General features: G+C 35.6%; 1 pseudogene; it reads left to right on the forward strand.

Moving 5' to 3' along the window:
• Positions 1–380: 380 nt before the first annotated feature.
• LOC149573174 (isoleucine--tRNA ligase, chloroplastic/mitochondrial pseudogene) overlaps positions 381–16,989 on the forward strand; it is a 47,326-nt pseudogene continuing 30,717 nt past the window's right edge.

Below are 16,989 nucleotides of genomic sequence, written 5' to 3' on the forward strand. Positions count from 1 at the left end.
TACTATGATCAATTATTGTAATCTTGGGAAGTGCACCTTGTGTTTGTACTGTAGGATCAGATGTAATAGTCTGTCCTATTTGTTCTGTTCCTTTTTCTACAACTACACTTGGCTTCTGTATTGCAGCATCAACTATGCTTGTTGGCATTTGAAATTGACTACTAGTAGTTGTAGAGATGATAGAAGGTGGTTCTTGTGGATTCACCTTATCTTTGACTGTACTTTCTATTAGTTTTTGCAATTCATCTATACTGACCAATACTGGATCTGTACATAATATTGCTTGTTGTGTAGATTGGTCAAGAATTATTTTAAGATCTTTTGCAGTTAATGGATTGATATTCTGACCAAAAGTATCAGGAACATCAGTAATAGTTACAATGTCTGCAGGTGAGATGAATGCTTGAGGAGCGCTAGGGGGTGGCAATTGTGTGTCTTGCACACTTTGATCTAGTTGTTGCTCTTGCTCAGTTGTTCCCATTATATCCTATTTTTGTGTATGTTCCTCTTCTCCATCTTTCTTTTCTTCTCCCTTCTTCTCTTCTTCTCTTTTCTTTTGTTCTTCTTCTTTTCTCTCTTCTTCTCTTTTCTTTTCTTCATCTTCTTTCCTTTTTCTCCTCTCCTTTATTGGTACAGCAACTTCTTCCTTGTATTCTTCTTCAAGAAAATCTTCAATCTTTTTGTACAAGTTCTTCCATGATTTCATTGTTCTTTGAACAATTTCTTCCATCTTGTTTTGGAGTATGAAGAATACCCTGTATTTAGGTGTAAACCTATTATTGTGCCTTTTGACTACATTCTTTACTTGTTCCTTAGTCAAATTCGGAAATACACTTGCTAGGGTTGATTCCCTCATCTCCTTCTCCATTTTCAAACAGAAATGCCATCTGTCTCCTACAATTTTTGACAGTTCTTTTGGAAATTGTCCATCTAATTCAAGTGGAGTGTACTTGAACTATGCCATCATTCCATAAAATTTTTCTTCTATCTTATTTTGTTCTTCTTTAGTAAATTTACTGAAATCAACTTTATTTAAATTACTTAAGTCACCATTTCCAATCTTTTTACATAAGGTATCAACTGAAGAATAGCTTACCTTTTCAAATTGGTCTTCTTCATTAGTGTCAGGTTGAGCCACATATCTTCTTCTTTTCCTCGGCTCTTCCTATGTTTCCTTGATTTTTTTCTTCTTTGTAACTTCCTCTTTGGCCTTTTGAGTGGAGGCCCTTGTTGTAGCTTGTGTTGTTGGCTTTTGAGGTGATGGTGTGGTAACTTTCTTTGATCTGGGCTTAGCTAGAGGCTGTTATGTTGCCTTTCTCTTCTTTGGCTCAGCTTCAGTTGGTGCTTCCTTAGCTTCTTCTTCCTCTGCACCTTCCTCCTTGTCTTCTCCAAGACCTTGAGTTAATTCCATTGGCCCTTGTTCTTGCTCATCTTCATCATCACTGTCATCTTCTTCTTCTTCTGCTTCAGCCTCAATTTCTTTACCAAATTTCTTCTTAATCTTCTTTAATAATTTTTCTTTCTTCTTCAATGTGGAAGCAGTTTTTAATTCCATGTTTATCTTTGATCTTACCACATCATAAGTACCAAAATGTGGAGCACTTTTATCTGTTTCTTTTGCCAATAATGTAGTTATTGCTGCAGATGCCTCATCAATATTAATTTCATATCCAAATGGCCTTAGCCATCTTACCCTTGGTATTACTGATTGAATATAGGTAAAATCAATGTCAACTAAGAAACATATATCATTAGTATGTTTTTCTACTAAGAAAACTGGTATCCTTGATCTTTGCTTCATGGATTTCTTGAAATCCTCAAAATAGCTTGTCATCAAGGTATCAAAATTTTCTCCCATTTGCTCTATATATTCATTAATTTGGGCAATGATGGTTCTGTCATTCCTCCATGCGACTTTTCCAAAAGAAGGAAATTCATTCTGAACATAAAAGAATATGCAAACTAGGATTGCTCCAAATTTGCATTGAGTGCCCTTTGTTCTTCTTATGGCAGCTAGGTTTTCATTGATCTGTTGTAGTTGTAGTTCTGCAAGATCATAAGTATGATCCTTTTTCACCAATTTGTAGCCTACATCTACTGCAATACATGGTACACTATTGAGTCTACTAGATTGGTAGAATTTATGGGTGATGACTCTAAGAAAAAACTCAACTAGAGGATCCTGTATGGTGTGAATTGTCATTCCTCTTTTGTTCCACTCGGCACCAGTATTCTTTTCAATAACCTCCTTTGATTCACTTCTCAAGGTTTTGTACCGATCTAGGGTTGGGTACCCTATTACTCTATGTATGATTTCTTTGGTCAATTTGATGGGAATATCTTCTAACCACAAATTTCCACCATGAATTCTGCTCAGCACAAGTCTAACCCATTATGTTTTGAATACGGTGGGAAAGCTCAAAACTCAGGTCAAACCCTTTCTTTCAATGATTTTGAATTCATCTTTCAAGACTCCATCTACACACAGTTTCTCATAGGCTTGTCTTATTTCCATGTCTCCTAGGGCTCCTATCTTATATTTGTAACATTTTCTCACGTCTTGGACCATTACAACTTTTTAGAGAATATGGGAGAGAGCTCTGGCTGGGTCATTTTTGTAGGCAACTTCAGGTATAGGATGGAAATCAGGTTGCTTGACCTCATTTGAAACTAATTGCACTTTAAAAGAATCTTTTACCTCGATTTTCTTCGAGCTTGATGCCATTTATGCAAACTAGGGTTTTCACAACAAAAGGATATGAAACTACGTAGCTCGGCACAAATGAAAATACCTCAAGATCGATGGAAAAACGTGTTGAATGCGGTTGCAATTTTCTTGATACACTGGATTCTTGCTATGAAGTTGCTCAACTCTCTTTCTTCTTCTTTTCTTTTTGATCGTGATGAGTAAAACTGATTGAAACCGCGATAATATACCCTATTTCCATCGCATTAAATGCTCAATTGCCAACTCGACTTCTGAAAAAAATTTAACCTAACTCGGCTTGCACTATATTTCCACTTTAATTAGCTTCCATTCAAGTTAACCAACTCGGCATCAGTTATTAGCTCGGTCGCTGTTGGGAGCTCGACATCTGTTGGAGTTTAACTCGGTATCCAAAGACAGCTGGACAACAACATTTAGTTTTTGTCTTGACATCTTGTTTCATGTAGGTTTATACTTTGCTTATCTTCTTTGTCTTGGGACTGATGTGTGATATAGCTTTGTATATCAGTCCTATGTACTTCTCATGCTTAGTTTGATGAAGTGTGATCACTTGACCCATTGGGTGAAGTGATCCCTCCACTTGATGTGTTGCACTCATCTTTCTTTTTCCAAGTCTTGTTCATTTGCCCCCTTATCTTTTCGACATCAATCTTTTCTTTTCCTTAGTTTTCTACAGTCTTGGGTGCCTTTGATCTTGTAGGATAGTTTTTGCTGATATGACCAATTTTCAAACAACTAAAACATGTAGTTTGATTCAAACATCTTTTGTATTTCCTCTGAAATGTGCTCTTATGCAGTTCTATGGTATATGTTCATATTCTTGACAATAGTGACAGCTATACCTGGTGTTGTAATCCCAAAATTCATGGTTTGATGTCTTTGCTGGTTGATTTAATGTCCACATAGGCTTTGATCTACATTCAAATTTTTTAATGTCCATATTTTTTGCAATTATGATAGTGACCCTCAAATCTCTGAGTCCTTGTGACATTGGATCTACAATTTTGTGTCATATGTCCTTGCATGTTGCACTTGTGACAGAAACTCTTATTTTTTAGTGTGTTTGATTGATTGAATCTTCTACTCCTGCACACATTAGTTGTATGCCCCTTCTTATTACAGTAATGACAAGTGGGTTTTGAATTCTTACCTTTGTCACTTCTTTGTTTAGCATGCTTTGATGATTCCCTAACTTCAGTGCTATTGTATCCTAGTCCTGATGTATCATGGGCATATTTTAAGGATTTCAAGAACTGTTCAAAATACTTGATGGCTCACTTGATTTGTTGAGATTCTCTGCTACCTCTTTTTCTCTGTTCAATTCATTCTGCATCTTCAAAGTAGAGATCTCAATATCTTTCATATTGAGTTCATGATGAAGGTTCATCATTTGGGCAAGTGTATCCATCTGCATGTTTGAGATCCTTGTCAATTCAGTACATTTTTCTTCAAGTCTGTTTGCAAGATTTCTTTTGTCATTTTCCATCATGACCTTGTCATCAACTGCTCTTTTCTTTTGTTCAGTAATTTCACATATCATTATGGCCTATGATTCATGTTCCATCTTGAGAGATCTTATCTCTTCTGTTTGAACTTTGTTTTTCTCCATCAGTTCTGCTATTGCTGCATCAAACTCTTTCGTGTCTCTGTTGGAAAATATGTTGGTGGTATCAATCTCCTTGTAGTTTATCTCATTTTTGGCTATGGCTAGATCCTTCCTTTTTTTCAATGAATTTCTCAACTTGTTTCTAAATTTATCCAAGCTATGCAGAGCAAGTTGCACATCTATCACCTGATTTTCAATGATCTTTCCAAGTTTGAAAGCTTCCATCTTTAGATCTTTTCCTCCAAGCTGTTATACTTTTCCTTATGAGAACCTGCATTTGCTCTAATACCAATTGTTGGAATATTCAAATATGGAAAGAGTACTTATGAGAGGGGGGGTGAATCATAAGTATCACACTTTAGCCAATAAAACTTTTAGATGGAAGTAAATTACATACATATAAATACATCAAGTGAACATGAAACTAAACACATGCATCAACAACAAATAACATTGGAATTTGGTAACCCAAAAACCCTCCAGGAATAAGAAGGTAAAATTGTGGTGGGGATGATACCCACAAAAATTACTGCAGCAATATTGTTCAACCACTTTTGATGGTCTGCCCTGTTAAAGGTCTGCCTTGTTAAAGGCTTTACACTGTATCAATAGTGACCTGGTTAGAGGATTTACAAATACTTAACATGAAGTGTCACCCTGTTAAAGGATTTAATCACCTATTCAAAGGATCTATGAAATAGTTGTTAAGCTAACCTATCACCATAGGATTTTCATTCTAATACAATTGCCAGAGAGTATTAGGTACAATGAACCTGATAGATTACAATCCTTGATTGCTAAATGTAGGCACCTTTTTCGCTTTCTCTGATCTTGATCCTTTGTGATCAGATAACCCTCGCTTCTGAAAATAGATTTTGCTTGTGCACCCTTGTTTTTCCACTCATACATTTACAATGAAATTTCATCTTCCTTATAAAGAAATTTGAGGATTTAGGGTTAGGTATGGATCTACGATTCATATTCAATCTTCATTTTCCGCTTATATTTGCACTTCTTCTATTGGTTGCATGCCTTCATCATTTTTATTATTGGCTACATGTAGATTGCATAGGAAAAGTAAAAGATTCAATTTCATCATTAAATCCTTCGAGATTTACCTTATGTCAACTATAAAAACTATTTGCATTATAGTTTGTGCAATTACAAACTCTTATGCTGATATTCTGAGTTACTCGGCTCCTAAAGTATTGCTGATACTTGGCACATGCTATTTCCTGGATAGCTCAGCACCTAAATAAAACTGTATCACTCGGCACCTTATGTTGCTCAACACTTGTTAACACTCAGCACCTTATGTTGCTCGACACTTGTTAACACTCGACACCTTATGTTACTCGGCACTTGTTAACACTCGACACCTTATGTTACTTGGCACTTACACTTCACTTGGTATCTGATCTTCACTCGGCATCTGAAAACTACTCGGCACATGAAGATCACTCGGCACCTAAAGTCTTTCCTAACTCGACATTTGTTGTGGCTCGGCATGCATGGCGTACTCAGCTCCAACATGGAATGTGATTAAGTGTGTTGGCACTCAAGTGTCAAAAACCATTATGAGGTTAACACTCTCTTTGCAATTAACCACTTTATTGTTGATAATAGAAATCTCTTTTTTGCTCATCAAGAATGTCTCATCTATGGATCTAAAAATTCCTACCTCAATAGCTTTTTCTTCTCTCTTTCTATGATAGGTGTTTGCATGCAGGTGATTCTTGGGAGCTGTGGGATTGATCTTTCATCAACTTCAACAATTAAACTAAAATTAGTATATTTAAAATCTTAAAAATATAAAAGGTGCAAGCTAGTAAATAGGTTAAAAATAAAGTATTTAGGTTATATGAAATAGTTATAATTGTCAACAAGTAATAAGTAATTAAAATTGACTAAGTTATGGCAAAGAGCAAGTTTATCTAGAAACCAATTCCATCCATTAGTTGATGGTGATTGGTAGAGAATCATTTATAGTTGCTCGAGAAGAAGATGAAATAATTTCATCCATTATTCTGAATGAATATGGAGCAGAATCTCCAATGTGTCATCAAGCTGAATGCATCTTAGAAACCATTGTACCCTCTTTAAATTCACTACATCATTCAGAAGCTTCATAGTTTCTCCATTCATTATTACCTCATGAGATGGATTCTTCTCCTATTGCTCGATTATTCATGGAAGATGAGGTTATTAAGATGAAAATTGGTCTAGAAAAGGAATGTAAACAATGCTTTATCACCCTCCCAACAAGAAGCTATGTTGCAATTATTGTAGGAGAATCAAAGCACATATTCTTGGGATTACATGGACATGAAAGGATTAGATCCTATGCTCTTCACTCACAAGATTTACATCATCCCTGACTTCAAACTTATTCAACAACCTCAGAGAGAGCTAATCCTATCTTAAAAGATATTGTTAAGAATGAACTGTAGAAACTATTAAGTGTTGGTTTTATATACCCCATCTCTGATAGTAGGACCCATTAAACCTACTTTACAAGGAAAATCCTACATTTTGGTGTGCACTAACTACGTCACTAAAGGGGCAGAAGATAACCTCATAAAACACCCAAGGGATATCAAATCGGCAAATTTTTTGTATGAATCCATCTTTACATTGTTTTGCATTCCTAGGCCATTGACATTTGATCAAGGGAGTCAATTTACATCAAATTTGATAACTGCTCTTATACATGAGTATACTATCAGGCATGGTAAATCGTCACCTTATCATCCTCAGGCTAATGGTCAAGTAGAAGTTACTAATAGGGAGCTAGAATCCATTCTCACCAAGACTATAGAACTTCATAGGAAGGATTGGGCCACATGCCTTCCTGAAGCTCTCTAGGTTTATAGAACCACCTGGAAGTCCACAACTAGTTTTACTCCCTTTGAACTTGTTTATGGTCAGTCAACAATAATACCTATCAAATATGAATCTAAAACATTAAAGACTACCTTGGAGCTCAAGATAGAACTCAACATTTCCCAACAGGACCGAATCCTAAGATTAAATGATTTAGATGAATGGAGGAAGTCTACATTAAAAAATATTGAGCTCATTCAACACTAGAGACAAGTGTGGCATGACAAGCTTATCAAAAAAAAAAATTTTGCTATAGGAAATTGGGCACTCCTTTATGACTCAAAGTACTAGCATAATCCAAGGAAGTTCCAAATATGTTGGTTATGACCATATGAAATTGTTGTTTTATTTCCAAATGGTGCAGTTCAATTATTTACAATTGATTCTGTTCGCTTCAAACTACTTGTCAATGGGCATCATCTCAAGCTTTACCATAAAATAGTTAGCCATGAAGAGTTCCTATGAAAATTCCAACACAATGAGGATATCATCATTCTTGTAGCCACTGAGTCTGGGTCTTCTACCCTGACTCCTACTAGTTCTTAACTCTGATCAAGACATTCATAATAAACACTTCCTTTTTGGAAGTACTTTCTTTGAATCCATTCCACTTCAACTTTTCTCTCTTCCATCTTACCATTCCATCCCATCACTCTATCAATTTTCATAATCTTTTTAGAACATCTTTCCTATAGCAGTTGCTAAGTACCTCCTACATAACTTTGCATGCATTTTATTTTATTTTAACCATACTTTGTTACAATTTGATATTGTTTATAATTGTTCACTCTTGCCTATCCTAGCCTAGTGAGACCCATGCCTTCATTTAGTTGGGGGTAGGGAAATTTTTTTTTTTTTTAAATTTAATTTCAAATTGCACGTACCTTCAAAGTTCATTGAGATGAATGGAAATAAGTGCATATTTAATATCACTTGTTGGTGACTTGTCCTTCTGCGATTGCATTATTATAAAATTAAAGACATTAAAAGTAGTTAATTAACTTTTAAATATGATTTGCAATTTATTTGGGTGATGGACCTATACACGAGCAAAAATCATGAAATTTGATGCAAGAAGGATATTATGAGATATGGTGCATTTAACTTCCCAAGTAGACATTTTTTGAACAACTAGGGCTAGTGTTGTAAACCTTGATCTACTAAGCTTTGAAATATCAGGTTTTCTTTTTCACAATTCAGCTAAAATTAATCATGGGTGGAGGTGTAAAAAGGAATGAGCCCATTGTTCATTGAGTTTTTTTGGGAGATACAATCAACTATGAAATTTTTAGGTAAAAGGGATGGTTGGATTATTGCCTTAGTTTGAGTGGATGTGATGAAGACGTATCTCTTCAATTTATGACCACCCTAAGGGATGATGTTGCAATGTTTAAAGGTCTAAGAATCAAGTTCTCAGAGGAGGTGATAGTTGAGCTCATTGGGCTGCCCCAAGAAGGAAAAATTTGGGAGAAAGAGTTTGACCTGAAGACAACTAGGGCATAATTCAATATACACCAGGACCCACCATTAGACATTGATAAGAAACAAGGTACTTCGAGGCTATCCTTGCCAATGGAGTTTATTTAACCTATTGTGTTTATCATCTGGTATTTCACATGTGAGGGATGTTACAAATACCTGCATTCCCTACATTTCAAAATGTAGGCTCACCTACGACATGATTATAGATAGGTAAACCTTCCCAATTTCCTATTTTACATTATTAAGAAGCAAGCTTCTCTAGTAAAATCAAGAAGTGATTAGTCTGTCTCTCACCGTGGTCTGATAAAATTAATTGTAGAAACAGAATTAAATAAGCAAGCAATTGGGTCATGGTTCTTGTAGTTAAAGGAGGTAGAGCCTAGGTTGGTTAGCCCTAGAGACCAAGGTGTAGGATGAAGGGAAAGAACATCCACAAGTTTCTATAAAGTTGTCCCTAGGGATGAAAATGCTCCTAAAGGCTCTCCCTCTAGTCTTAAACCAACTAAGAAGAGGATTTGCAAGGCTAAAGCCTCCATTATTAACAAAAAGAAAAGCAAAGAGGTAGAAGTTGCTAGTGCTCCTAAAGCCCCATCATCTATTAAGAATAGGTCTTCCACTAAGAAGGACAAAGCTAAAATTTTGGAACCTGAAGTAGAAAGGCTAGAACAACCAAATGAGGAGACTAGCCTTGATTGACTCCTACACTCTCAAGAGGAGGAAGACCTAGAAAAAGCTCTTGAAGCACCCATGGTAGAAATACCTGTAAGTAGGAAGAAACAAAAGAGTTCCCCATGCTTGTCAACACCACCCATGAGGAAAAGTGCTAGACTCTCTAAGAGTAGGGTTCTAGAAGCCTTTGTTCCCATAGTTACCTCTAAAGTGTCTGAAAGTGAAAAGGAGTCCTCTTGGGAGGAAAAATTGCAGCAAACTAAAGTTAGTAAAACTCAGAGAAAAACACAAAATCTACCACCTGAAGCTAAGTGTAGTATTAATTATGTGCTTATTGGTAGTGATAAGGAATTTGATGAGCTTGAAATGTTTGACAAATTTGAAGAAAACCCTACTATGCAAGACATTAGTAAAAAATTTGTAGAACTCCCTTCAAAGGATTATCTAGAATTTAGACCTAAAATTGTTAAAGATGTATTAGAAAAACTAGATCAAGAAGAGTTGGACATATTAGCTAAAGTGTTGTTTAGTGTGGAGCCTGATCAGTCCCCAAGTGTGGAGATTGTTAGATTGTTACATATCATGGTCAACATGTTGTAACCCTAAAATGGATAAAATACTTCCATAAAAGGGTTTAGGGTTAGGTATTTTCATTATGTTGTGATGCGAAATTGCTTCTTGTGGCGGTATTGAGCTGTAAGGGATTACGAACTATAATCAGGTTGTAATCACTAGATTGTAATAAAATTAGACTTGCTATTTGGTCTATGTAGCCCAGGGGTTGGGTGAACCACATTAAACCTTGGTGCCTTGTGTTCATTTTTGTATGATCTATTATTTTCTGTTATTGGTTATATTTGCATATAGTTTTTATTTCTGTCCATGGTTTATCCTAACAAGTGGTATCAAAGCCTAGTTGTTTTTCAGTTATCCTTTGCAGGAAAGTCTCATGGTTGAGTGGGAGCAATGGTAGATGAGGGTAAACTAAGGGTTGATAGGTTTAATGGGCAGAACTTCCAGTTATGGAAGATGCAAATGGAAGACTATATGTATTAGAAGGATTTATGGAAGCTGTTGGAAGGCAAAGCCAAGAATCAGAGAACTATGTCAAAGGCTGAATGGGATCTTTTGGACAAAAAGGCACTCGAAAGAATTTGGTTATGCTTGGAACCATTAGTGGCATTTAATATTACAAAAGAAAAGATGAAAGAAGAGTTGATGAAGACCCTAGGAACACTATATGAAAAGCCCTCCACTTCAAACAAGGTATTTCTCATGAAGCATTTATTTAATATGAAAATGGCAGAAGGTGGATATGTTGCAGATCATTTAAATGAGTTTAATACAATTACTAGTCAGTTATCTTCTATGGGTATCAATTTTGATGAAGAAATTAGGGCTCTCTTGATTTTGTGTTCTTTGCCTAAAAGCTGGAATGGCTTGGTAATGGCAATGAGTAATTATGTTCCTAGATCTAGTACCCTAAAATATGATGATGTGATCGGTGTTGTTTTGAGTGAGGAAACTTGTAGGAAATCCTCAGGTGGATCTACATCTGGAAGTGCTTTGAATGCACAAAGTAGGGGCAAAATGACTGAGAGAGGAAGTAACTCTGGAAATCATGGGAAATCAAGAGGAAAGTCAAAGGGGAAGAGGTCTCAATCAAGAGGACTGAACGACTACTGGTACTATGGGAAACCAAGGCACAAAAAGAAAGATTGCTAGTATCAAAAGAAAAATGAAGGAAATAAATTAGATGGAGACAAGGAGGAAAATGTGGTAAGTAACAAATCCGAAGAGGATGCTTTGGTTCTGTCTTTAGAAAGTGTTGATGATTCATGGGTTTTAGATTCTAGTGCTTCATTTCATGCTACACCTCATATAGGTTATTTCATTGATTATGTCCAAGGGGATTTTGGGCTTGTTTATTTGGGGGATAATGAACCCTGTCAGATTGTTGGAAAGGGAAAAATTAAGATTAAGTTGCAGAATGGGAATCATTGGCTACTACATGAGGTAAGACATGTTCTAAGGCTGAGTAGGAATTTAATTTCAGTGGGCCAACTCGGTGATGAGGGTTGTGTAGTTACTTTTAATGATAAAAATTGGAAGGTTTCAAAAGGTTCCTTTGTAGTAGAAAAAGGTGTAAAAGTAGGCACCTTATATCTTTGTACAAGTCATATTGTTCTTTCTACTTTGATTGTTTCAAAGAAAAATGAATGTTCAAGAACAATTGTTGTAGTTGTGCAGGGAGAACAAATAGTTGCTGTAGATTTTGATATAGCGTTGTAGCACAACAAAATTAGGCACATGAGGGAGAAAGGTATGAAAGTACTTCATTCAAAGAAAGTTTTACCAAGTCCGAAATGTGTTAGTATGGATTTCTGTGAAAGTTGTGTATATGGAAAACAAAAGAGAGTGAGTTTTGTAAAGACTGGGAAGGAAAAAAAAAAAGGAGAAATTAGAGCTTGTGCATACAGATGTATGGGGACTAGTTCAGGTATCTTCCCTTGATGGCTCTCATTATTATGTTACATTTATTGATGATGCAACTACAAAAGTATGGGTTTATTTCCTTAGACAGAAATTTGATGTATTTCAAACTTTTAAGAAATGGAAATGCTTGGTTGAAAATGAGACTGGTAAGAAATTAAAATGTCTCAGATCTAATAATGGTGGTGAGTATTGTAGTCATCAATTTGAAGATTATTTCTCCACTAATGGTATTCATAGACAGAAAACTATTCCAAGGACTCCGCAAGAAAATGGAGTGGCTGAATGCATGAACAGGACTATAATGGAGTGCACAAGGAGCACGAGGTTGCATGTTGGGTTGCCCTTACACGTGTGGACGAAGGCTGTCAATACTGCAGTATATTTGATTAATAGAGGTCCCTCTACTCCTTTGGGCTGTGGTATTCTAGAAGAAGCATGGACTGGTAAGAAGGTGAGTTATTATTTTCTCAAGACCTTCAGTTGTGAAGCTTTTGCTCATATAGACTCTGAAAATATAACCAAGCTAGAAGCTAAATCAAAGAAATGTGTCTTTTTTGGATATGACATTATTAAATTTGGTTATAGGCTTTGGGATTTTGAAAATCTTAAAATTGTTAGAAGTTAGGATTTCATATTCAATGAGAAAGTGTTGTACAAAGATCTGTTGCAGCAACATGAGAAGAAAGAAGATGATTATGTAATGCCAGATGATACTCCAAAAGATGATGTTCCAGCCATTCTTCATGATGTGCAACAACTACAACAACAAATACCACACACACCAATGAATGTTAGATGGTCAACGAGGAAAATTAGACCTCCACAAAGATTTTCCCCCTCTTTGTATTCTATTTTACTTACTGATGCTAGTGAACTTGAAAGTTATGATGAAGCTGTGCAGGTGGATACTAAGATTTAGTGGGAGTCTGCAATGAAAGATGAAATGGACTCTTTGCTCAAGAACAAGACATGGGATTTGTGCAAGTTGCCTACAGGTAAAAAGGCTTTATAGAATAAGTGGGTTTATAGGTTGAAAGAAGAGGAAGGAGGTCAGAAAAGATTTAAGGCTAGGTTAGTTGTAAAAGGATTTGCACAGAAAAAGGGAATTGATTTTGATGAGATATTTTCTCCTGTTGTTAAAATGACTTCTATCCGTACTATTTTAAGTCTTGTGGCTACTAAAGATTTGCATTTAGAGTAGTTGGATGTTAAAACATCCTTTCTTCATGGTGATTTGGATGAAGAAATATATATGGCTCAGCCACAGGGTTTTGAGGTCAAAGGTAAGGAGAACTTAGTGTGCAAATTGAAGAAAAGTTTATATGGCTTGAAGCAAGCACCTCGGCAATGGTATCTAAAATTTGATAGTTTTATGCATGAGCATGGATATAATAGGGGTTGTTTAGATTACTATGTTTATTTTAAGAGGTTGGATGATGATAGCTACATTATTTTATGTTTATATGTTGATGATATGCTTGTAGCTGGGTCTAACATGGATCATATTAAGGGGCTAAAATGCCAATTAGCACATGCATTTGCTATGAAGGATTTGGGGGCAAAAAAATAAATCCTTGGTATAAAGATTTGTAGACATAGGAAGAATAGAACATTGACGCTATCTCAGGCTGATTATGTTGAGAAGGTGTTGCAACATTTCTCTATGGAGAATGCTAAAGTTGTCAGCACACCTTTACTTAGTCATTTGAAGTTGACTAAGGAGATGTGTCCTAAGACATAGGAAGAGGAGGATAAGATGTCCTAGGTACCCTATGCTTCAGCTATAGGAAGCTTAATGTATGCTATGGTATGTACTAGGCCAGATATTGCACATGCAGTGGGAGTCGTTAGCAGGTATATGAGTCATCCAAGATTTGAGCATTGGAATGCTGTCAAGTGGATTCTTAGATATTTGAGAGGAACATCCAATAAGTGTTTACACTTTGGGGGCTCTACTACTGATTTACAGGGCTATGTTGACTCAGATTTGGTAGGGGATATCGATACCAGGCAGAGTACTACAAGTTATGTCTTTACTATTGGTGGGGTAGCCGTGAGCTAGGTTTCTAGGTTACAAAAGATTAATGCTCTATCCACTACAGAGGTAGAGTATGTTGCTGCTACAGAGGCAACCAAGGAGATGATATGGCTTCGGTTCTTCTTGGAAGAATTGGGACATCCTCAGAAGGATAATTATTTGTTCACAAATAGTCAAAGTGCCATTCATCTTGCAAAGAATTCAGCTCTGCATTCTAAGACCAAACACATATAGTTATGATACCATTTCATTCAGTCAGTTTTGGAGGATGGACAATTAAAGCCAGAGAAAATCCATACAAATGAAAATCCAATAGATATGTTGACAAAGGTTGTAACAAGGGAGAAGTTGAACTCCTCTTCGGCTTCGGTTGGTCTTTTAGACTGAACATGAATAAAAGAATAGTAGAGTCCAGGGTGGTTTGATCCAGTGGGAGCCCCCTGTAGTAGTGGTATTGCTACAAGATCAGTCTCCAAGTGGGAAATTGTTGTTTAGTGTGGAGCCTAATCAATCCCCAAGTGTGGAGATTGTTAGATTGTTACATATTATGGCTGACATGTTGTAACCCTAAAACAGATAAAATACTTGTATAAAAGGGTTTAGGGTTAGGTATTCTCATTATGTTGTCATGTGAAATTACTTCTTGTGACAGTATTGATCTGTAAGGGATTACGAACTGTAGTCAGGTAGTAATCACTGGATTGTAATAAGATCGGACTTGCTATTTGGTGGACGTAGCTTAGGGTTTGGGTGAACCACATTAAATCTTGGTGCCTTGTGTTCATTTTTGTGTGATCTATTATTTTTTGTTATTGGTTATATTTGCATGTAGTTTTTATTTTTTTCCGTGGTTTATCCTAACATAAAGTAGCTATAGAATCTAGTAAGGAAGAAAATGAGGAAACAATTATTGTCTAAAGAAAAAGAGAGTGCTCCACACTGTAGAGTGTCAAAAAAACTCATCATTTGGTGCCTGAATGGATAGATCTCTTTAATCACAAGTCACTACCACCACCAAATCTATCCACGCCTATGTCTAGAAGAATTAATTTGTTTCAATAGCTATTATGGGAAAGATCTTAATGGAACTTGGAGAAAGAAAAATTAAAGCATGTTATTGATGAGTACAATTTCCAGTTGAAAAAAAGTTTAGATTAGAATGAAGTTCTAAAGAGAAGAATTGAGTAGATCACAAGATTGATTCCTGAGCTAATGGAATGTAGGTACCATCACCAATATATGCTCTATTTCTTAAAGAAAAAATTGCAAATTATAAATTGATTAGAATTATGGAAGGTCTTAACCCCTCTATCTCTATCCCACACGAGTTTTACAATGTATTTCGATTTGTTCCTATGGCCTTGAAAAAATTGTTGTGTGAATTGTATCTTCACAATTTGGTAGTGCCTAATGACACTTAATGGAACTCAGTCCTGTATGTAGGGGATGTGCAGTTAAGGGTAGAAATGTCATGGATATAGAATGAAATAAGAAGAGAACATTGAGCTACACCCTACAGGGAGAATGAGATGACATCACCCTTGTTCATGAGGTCGAAAGTCCAACATTCTAGATGAACATATCTAGATTGGATTTCTATTTTGGGCAATCCTATAGGACTTGGTAAGGTGAGTATAGTTAGAGAACAGGCTTTTACAGACTGGGAACAACACTTATCTTAAAATGTTGAAATAACAATCATTGCCTCAAGGTAGCAATTGGTTAGAATGCCACATGATCTAAAAATAAGAGAACCCAACTCTTCACAAAATCTAACTCTTGCTACAACAAGGATTCATTGGTATATCAATTTGGGGAGAAATCAGTGCAAACATTTATTCTCATTAAGGTATCAACCCCTAATTCTACTGAAGCCAATACTACTAGTAAATGGAAATGTAGAATATGATGACATGACTATTGAATTTTGGCATTGGAAGAGGCTCAAGACAAATTATGGTTACTTTGATTATGTGAAGGATGAGCCAGGTGAAAGGATACCGAGTGACTAGAGAGTGCGGACCTAGATCGAGAACTTTATGATTGTTGGAGACCAACAATAGTTCAATTGGGGGGAATGATGAACCCCTAAAAGTTCATTATTTTGAGAACCTTTTATCTTTTTTTTAGACAATTATCTTGCAAGAAACATTTTGTGACTCTATGGTTTAAGCAAAAGAACTTATATTTTAATGAATATACTATCTATATGTTAAGACATGAAGATTGCAGCATAGACTATTCATATATGTTGTGTTTTCTTGAATCTATGGATTTCTATGGTTTAATGAAGGAATATTACATGTTGATAAATATTTCCTCATCCATGCTATGTTTGGGTAGGTTCTTTCCTACAACGATAGGATTTGCAAGAGCAATAAATTAAACATTATACCTTTTCTAGCATTGATGATGAAATGGATATATGTATGTCGAAGTTGTTGCATTTAATGTTTTCTAGATATTTGCCACACATATTCAAGATAAAATTTCAACACTAAGTTAAAGCCAACTAGATGATTAATTAATTTCCATACAAGCATATTATTGTGTAATTTTTTTTATGGGAGCACACAAATATAGATTCCTCAACCTACTATATTCTTGGAGGAGTTAAAACTTTGTTAATAGTATTTTTGTTGTTAAAACTTTATGATCTATAATTGATCCTCATTGATGGAGTGATCATAGGAGTAGGAAGTTGTTGTAGCTTTCCTTTAAATAATTTTCACTGTAACCTTGAAAGGAGATTTTTTTCCTAGTTTTGACTGAAAGGAAGATAGAATAGATTATTCTGTTTAGTAGTGTGTAATCTTGTTTTCAAATGTAATCTCTTATTATAAATGAATAGAATATAGAGTTCAAGTATCCACCTTCGGACTTGATCATTTTTCTGTTCACTCATCCAAGGGGGCCCACTTGGTGAGTGAACTACTTTGTTAGAATAGATTTTATTTCTTTGTTTGTTTCTTTGCAAAGTAGAATTTGTTGTTCCTTCAGCCATTGATAATAGAATCATTGAATTGTTCCTGCAGCATAAGTGCATAAATAGATTTATTGTTTGTAGTGTTACTCTAAGCTTTAAAG

Source organism: Cupressus sempervirens, chromosome 2, assembly GCF_028749045.1.
Source record: "Cupressus sempervirens isolate cs-2001-9-10 chromosome 2, ASM2874904v1, whole genome shotgun sequence".
NCBI classification, from domain to species: Eukaryota; Viridiplantae; Streptophyta; class Pinopsida; order Cupressales; family Cupressaceae; genus Cupressus; species Cupressus sempervirens.